This window comes from Lindgomyces ingoldianus, assembly GCF_010093535.1.
Source record: "Lindgomyces ingoldianus strain ATCC 200398 unplaced genomic scaffold BDR25scaffold_22, whole genome shotgun sequence".
Taxonomy (NCBI): Eukaryota; Fungi; Ascomycota; class Dothideomycetes; order Pleosporales; family Lindgomycetaceae; genus Lindgomyces; species Lindgomyces ingoldianus.
The window spans coordinates 215,693-223,720 of NW_022985183.1; positions in this window are offsets into that span (position 1 = coordinate 215,693).

The window sequence follows — 8,028 nt, forward strand, 5'->3', positions numbered from 1 at the left end:
GGTCCGGTGACAGTGGGGCTGATAGTTGATTAGTGGTGGGTTTGTACGTAGGTTTGTACAGAGCCTGCAGCTCTCTTCGCGTTGTTGCGGTGGTAGTTAGTACAGTAAGCCCCCCTCTACAGTTAATTTAAACTAGAGCAGTAGCGCTCCTAGCTTAGAGCTTCTTAATAAAGTATAATAATCTAATTATTACTTAGTGTTGCTTTTATAGTTGCCTAGCTTAACTAGGGCTTTAAGGCAGATAGCTATTATTAATAAACTAAGGCTTAGCCTAGTTATACTAGCAGATCTGTCTAAGTAAGGGTTAGTTAGCAGATTAAGCTTTTAGAGCTAACTGCACAGTAGACTTAGATATTATATTACTATCCTCTAGCTAAATAAAATAATCTTAGTGTAATGTAATAATAAGCACTGTTTTTACTACTATATAGAGCTAAAGAAGTAAGGTAGAGTAAGTTAGCTTTATTTTAGCTACACTAAGATAGAGAGGAGAAAGGGAGCTTTAAGGGCAGCTCTGCAGAAGAAGTGCTTGCGGCGCTAAGGCGCTAGTAAGGACGCTAGCGCTAAGCAAACTAATAGCATTGCGCTAGTCACACCCCCTATATCCTGATTAGCTGCACGGGCAGCTCGTCATGTGACGCGCGACAGAGCTCTCTGCGTAGGACCGTCACATAAAGGGCTATTCCCCTTCTTAACTATTGTTAGCTAGGACTTATTTTTAAAGGCTGCTGCTATCTAGTAATAACATAGCTATTTCTTTTAATATAAGTGCCTTATTGCTTAGCTAGTTTCTTTTAGATAAGCTTAAAGGTACTTTTATACTAATAGCTGCGTGTTCCTTAAATTCTTAGCTAGTTTCTATGTATTTTTGCTAGTAAGCTATTTTTTTTATTTTACTAGAAACTTTTTCTAGTTTTTTTAATTACTTATAATATGTTTAACTTTATATTCTGTTTCTTTATCTTTTTATCTTTATATAGATAAGAGAATCTCTTTAAGTGCTTTTTTTAGTTTAGAGATATAAAACTATAGATGTATTTTTATATATAGAGAAAGCTTAAGCTTGCAGTTGTCTTGTTAAGTTTAAAGGACTTTATAAAGTTCTATTTTTTTTTTTTACTAGCTTTTTAAAGGGTTTTAGTATCTTTAGGTTTTTAGTGTTAAGATATACATAATTCTCTAAGTAAATCTTAGGTCTTAGTTATTATAATTTATTTATATACTTCTCTATTACTTCTTTGCTAGACCTTACTTTTATAGCTAACTTTTTATAAATTTGTTATAAGTCTACTAGCCTATTTATTAATTTTTATAGGTTTGTAAGTTAATTTCCTTATAGCCTAAAGTATAAGTTATACCTAAAATTAGCCTTATATAGTGTTTCTTTTATTATAGCTAATTCTACACTGTTAATAGCTAGCTGTGCTATTAGAAGCTATTCTGTTTAATTGTTCTAGGTGTTAGAGATGTAGTTCCTTAGGTACTTTTCTACTTCTGTGTTTACTTTTTTAGTTTAACTATCTGTTTATAGGTAGTAAGCTATTAATAGCTTATATGCTATACTAAAGTGTTGCATTACTACTTTCTAGAAGCTGCTAGTAAATAGTTTATCTTAGTTAAAGATAATAATTTTAAAACATTTATATACTAATATTATATTTTATTTTAATTTATAAATAAATTTTTTAGCTATTATTATTTTTTCTAAGGGCTAAGTGTGTAGGTACTTAGTAGTTTTATCTAAGGCCACTATAATTATGTTACACATCTTATCTGTTTCTAGTTTCTTAGACAGGGGTAATTTTATAATAAAGTTTATTATAATTATTATTTATAGTAATCTTAGTGCTTTAATTAGTTAAAGGTATTTATAGGCTTTATACCTCTATAAGTTGTTTTTATTATAGGTATTGCATTCTCTAAGCACCTCTATGCATAACTGCTTTACCTTTAGTATTTATTGTAGTATAGCAGCCCTTAGCTTCTTTTAAAAGGTGCCTATTCTAGGGTAGCTAAACATTAGGGATTTGTAATATTCTTAAATTAAGTTTTTCTATCCTTACTTGCTAGCTATAAGCATGTAGAATTCTTTTATAAGTTAGGGCCTATTATAGATCTATTCTTTATTAGTTTTTTTAAAGAGTGTAAACTTTTTAGTTCTTTTCTTTTCTCTGTTAAAGTAATCTAGTCTTTAGCTAAAGGCGTTAGCCTACTAGTTTTATGCTCTAAGTATGTGTTTAATAATATAGTTAAACTATGCAAGTTTTATTACTTATTTTATGTGCATTAGTAATAGTTTCTTTACTAACAAGAACATAACTAAGTTTATATAGTTAGTTATAATGTTAAATAGCTTTGCTATTTTATGTAGCTCTGTAGCCTATGCTTTTACAGCATTTAATATTGCTTTTAACTCTTTGTTAGGTATGCTGTAGCCTGCTTTAGGTCCTAAGAACTTAGCAGAGTGGTACGCAACTAGGTGCCATTTTCCATCTTCCTGCTTTTAGTATAACGCAGCTCTACTAGCTCTAAGGGATGCGTCTGTGTGGATCTTTGTATTTAGTTATAGGTTGTACATTCTTAGTACTAGTTTGTCTGTTATAGCTTGTTTTAGTGTTATAAATGCTTTATTTATTTCTAAGGTCTAGACAAACTTTGCTATTACCTGCTCCTTAGTTATAGTGTTTGTTAATAGTATAGTAATTTTTAAATAGTCTTTAATTATCTGTCTAACATAGCCTAATAGTTTTAAGAACTCTTTTACTTTTTTAACTATTATTAGTTTTAGCTACTTAAGCACCTTTTATACTTTAGTTAGATTAATTTTTATTTTTTCTTTATTAATTATAAATTCTAAGTATTCTGTTTTAGTAATATAAAACTTATATTTAGAGAGCTGCAGGTAAAGTCTGTACTTTCTAAGCTATTCTAAGACCTTTTATACCTTTTATACATAGTCTTCTAGGGTGTTCTTTAAGTAAATAAGGACGTTATCTAAATATACTAGGGTAAAAACGTCTAGATAGGGGTTAAGAGCTATATTAATAATTTGCTAGAACATTACTAGGGCGTTTATTAAGCTAAACAGCATTACTAGTAATTTATAGAGTCCCTATAGAGTTTTAAACACTGTAAGCTACTTATCTTTTTCTTATATCTTTATTTTATTAAATCTATTCTGTATGTTAAACTTTGTAAAGTACTAGGTTCCTTTTAGTTAGTTTATAATATTCTAGATAATTAGTAGGGGAAATTAATTTTAGATTATGTTATTATTTAAGGTCTTATAGTTCTAATAGACTTAGATCTTTTCTTCTTTCTTTTTTATAAAGACTACTGCTAAAGCTACAGAGCTGTAGCTCTTCTAAATATAGCCTTATGCTAACATCTTATTAACATATTCTTATAAGGCCTCCTTCTGTGCTTTAGTTAAGGGGCAGAGCTTATGCGTTTTTAGGTTGTAATTTTTTATTAAGTTAATAGTGTAATCTTAAGGCTAATGCAGTAGTAGTTCCTTTAGGTCTTTTAGTGTTTTAAACATGTCTTTATAGTCTTTATATTTAGGTAGGATGCAGCCTTTTTTTTAGATTTAGATAACACTAATCTATTCTACATTTTTATTTTTTTTAATTATTTTATAGAAGACTTTTTTAAGCTTTTTCTTTATTAATTATATTACCTAAGCTTTTAGCTTTTAGTAAGGGAACTTTTAAAGTTTTCTTTTCTTAGAGTAGTAACTGCTACTTTGCTTTGCTTATTTATAGACTAGGCATTTATTGTTATAGCATGCTAACTAGGTTATGTGTGCGTAGTTGTTAGGGGTTTTTATAGTTATAGTTCTTTAATTAATTGCAAGGTTATGTGTTCTTAGCTAGTTATAGCCTAAGATTACATTATATTTGCCTCTTAGCTTAAGTATGTTTATAAACTTCTAATCTTTTATATTTAGAGTCTTAAAGTTTTTTTTATAGGTTTCTAAGTTAATCTATCCTCTGCTATATTTAATTAATAATATATTAGTAAGGGTTACCTTAAATAGGTTTTTTTTTATGTAGAATAGTATGCTTTGCTTATTTACTTAATCCTTATCTATAGCAGTAAAGGTGCATCTGCTGTCTATAAGGGCTAGTCTAGGCTATTCTTTATATATAAAGGTAGTTGTTAGGCTGTGTCTTGCTTCTTACCTTTTTATAATTACTACTAATATATTATGTTTAACTTTTTTATCTAAAAGGGGATAAAGATTAATATTTTATAAGTTATTATTAAACTTATACTTTTTTTTTTATAAATTTAATGTTCTTAATTATAGTAGTTAGTTGCTTTACATTTATAATCTTTAACTAAGTAATGTAATGTTAGATAGTCTTTTTTTCTTACTGCCTTTTACTAAAAATAGTAAAACTTATAGTTATTTTATTTATTACACCTTATCTAGCTTTTTTATTTATAAGAAGGAGCTATTTAACAAGTATAGTAATTTATAGTTTTGTAGGCTAAGGCTGTTCCCTGCTATAGGCAACTATTGTAGTTCCTTTCCTATGTAGGCTACTATTCTGCTTAATGTTTGTTGTCTTAATGCTTAATGTAATACTGTTACATGCATTAGTACTAAGAATATAGATAATTATTAGGTCTATGTAACATGTTAAAGGGACTTTTTTAGGTCTACTAAGAGTATTCTTTTGTTTGTACAAGCTGTATAGGGTGTTCTTTCTATTAGCAACTATTTGTGCTATAGGTGCTACTTCTGCAGAGGACACATTGTCTGTAATTTTGTTGTATTATAAAAGCCTTTCTAGAGATTGCTAGGCTTAGAAGTAGTGTCTTAGGTTTTTTAGGCGCTAGTTATAGTACTTTAAACTTAGTAGGTTTGCCTAGCTACTCTAGCTTTTAATCTTTAATTTTAGTAAAAAATTACTATTGCTTTTTTTTATTTATAATGTTGTAGTTAACTTTAGCTATTTTTTATATAATGTTAAATATTAAGTAGTTGTTGCTAATGTTTATTTAGTAAAGTAAGACTATATAATTACTTAGATAGTTATGTTATAACCTGCACTTTTAGCACCTGCATCTCTAAAACTGTTAGGAAAGTTCTCTTACTAAAGTACTAAAGGTTTAGTCTTAAAAGAGGAACTATTTTTCTCTTTTTTAGACATTTATAATATATTCTTAGATCTAAGTCTCTTTTTTATATCTTTTAAGAATTATAAGGTCTTGCAACACTATATTAAAGCTGTTAAAGTTTTAAATAACTACTTTCTAATATAGTTTAAAATAGTTGTTTAAAAAGTAGTTTTTTTTACATTACTAGTAAAGTCTATTATTTAGTCTTTCTTATATTTCCTTATCTATAAGGCTATATTTAGCAGTAATAGCTTTTATTATTATAGTAGTATTTTTATTCTCCCCTTTCTAAAAGTCTAGGCAGTTTTAGCAGAAATGTCCTACTTTTTTATAGTTTAGGTAGGCCTTGTTCTCTAGCTATTTTTATTATTTCTTTGTTAAAGGCAGCCTATTACGTTCTAGAACTTAGCTCTTTTTAAAAAGGGGGCTTTATATATGCTTTATATAACTAAGGTCTATTAGCTTTTTATTATATTATAAAAGCTCTTTCTTCTTAGAGATAAATTCTAGCTTTTAGAAGGTTTCTTTTAATTTTTTTTCTCTTTTATATTTCTTATAGTAATTATTATAAGTTGTTGCTTTCTTAATATATTCTTTAAAAGTAGTTAGTTAGTTTATGTACATAAACTTATTTTTTACTTTGTTATTTAGTCTGTTGTAAAACATACAGCATAGGGCTTTTTAGTTGTTCTATCTGCAGATAGCTATTTGCTCTCTAAAGCGTGCTGCATAGTTTTAGACTAGTCTGCTGCCTTATTTTATGTTGTCTAGTCTGTTAGCTGTAATTCTTTTTTTGTCTAAAGTCTTATAGATAGCTGTTAGGGCTGCTTTAAAATTTTTAATACTGCTAAATACTTTCTTAGTTTTAGAGTTAAGTAGTGCGCTATTAGCTCTAAAGTCTATTTAATTATTAGCGTAGAGTTAGAACTAGATTATAAGAAGGCCTTCTAAGTGTAATCCTATCTAGAAGATTATTTCTGCGTTAGTTTAAAATACTCCTTTATTATATTACATGTAAAGGTGGCATTTAGTAAAGAATAGTTAAAAGTTTTTTAATAATTCTTTAAAAAGCTTTAAAAAGGCTAGTTTTAAAGCCTTTTTAGCAGCAACACTTACTTTATCTGTTAAGATATTTTAAACCTTAGCTAGCTTTACTTATAGTTTGTGTATTTAGTAGGCTTAGGTAGTAGTTTTCTAGAGGTTAGTAAGTAGTAGGAGTTTTAATAAGTTTATAGTTTTTTAGTAAAAGTTAGCTATTTTTTACTTAAGTTTTAGTAGCTTACTAACTTTATTACTAATCTACTATAGTTTCTTAATGTTGTCTTAGATTAAGTTAATTTATTTTATAAGGACAGCTTTACTTTAGGTAGGAACTTCTGTAGATCTAGATAGCGCAGCGTAGGCTATGTTAGAATCTAAATTATGTTATAAGGTTGCTATACTTTTTAAAGGGGGTAGTGTTTAATGTTACAATCCTTGCTTTAGAAAGCACTTAGGTCTTATAGTATTCCTAGGGGGGAGTAGGACAGGTAGAAGGGGCTAATCTAGTAGGGTGTACAGTCCTACGTACAGGCTATTAGGCTAATAGAGGGTGGTATAGAGTGACTAGATTATAGTTTGCCCTATGTGCAGCAGTAGGGAGGCTAGGGTTAAACAGTCCTTGTAGGACAGAGTTAGAGGTATATATAGTGTAAGATATATAAATAGTATTATAGCTCTTTAGAAAGCTAAATGCTACTTAGTTTATGTAATAAATAAACTAAACATTAAATACGCCTTCTAAAGGTTGTTTAATGTAAGAACTATATACATGTGTTAGGGCGCTAAGGGGAGTTAGGGGGAGCCTAGGGGAGCTTGCTAAGAGGGGCTCCTATAAGCTCCTTCTAGCTCCTTTAGCTTGCCTTCCTATTAGACAACACATTCCTCCGTGATCTCAGGTAGGCGTGCTGCCTCCGTGCCCTCCGACTGGTCTGTAAGCGAGCCCTGTTCCAATCCAGCTAGATTGTGGAGCACTGCTGGTGGGGTTACGCTGGTCCAACCATAGACTGTAACAGTTCTAAGCTAGTTATAGCCTAAGATTGCATTATATTTACCTTCTAGCTTAAGTATGTTTATAGACTTTTAATCTTTTATATTTAAAGTTCTAAAGTTTTTTTTATAAGTTTCTAGGTTAATCTATTCTTTACTATACTTAATTAATAATGTGTTAGTAAGGGTTACTTTAAACAGGTTTTTTTTTATTTAAAATAGTATGCTTTACTTATCTACTTAATCCTTATTTATTATAGTAAAGGTGCATCTACTGTCTACAAGGGCTAGCCTAGGCTGCCCTTTATATGTAAAGGTAGTTATTAAGCTGTGTTCTGCTTTTTGTTCTACTGTAATTACTGCTAATATGTTATATTTAACTTCTTTATTAGAAAGGGGATAGAGGTTAATGTTTTATAAGTTATTATTAAACTTATCTTTTTCTTTTTTATAGATTTAATGTTTTTAATTATAGCAGTTAGCTGCTTTACATTTATAATCTTTAACTAAATAATATAATGTTAGGTAGTCTTCTTTTTTTGCTGCTTTCTACTAGAAGTAGTAAAACCTGCAGTTATCTTATTTTTTACACACTGCTTATCCCTCCTGCTTATGTAGGGGAGCTGTTTAACAGGTGTAGCAGTTTATAGTTTTGCAGGCAGAGGCTGTCCCTTACTATAGGCAACTGTTATAGTTCTTTTTCTATATAGGCTACTAGCCTGTTCTATGCTTATTATTCTAATACTTAAGGCAATACTTGTAAGGACGGAGCTCTGTACCACTACGCCAATACAACTAAAAAGGTGCGAATAATTAACCAACAGTTAATTATTGCGTACAGAATAGTATATATACCCGTCGCACGTAAGC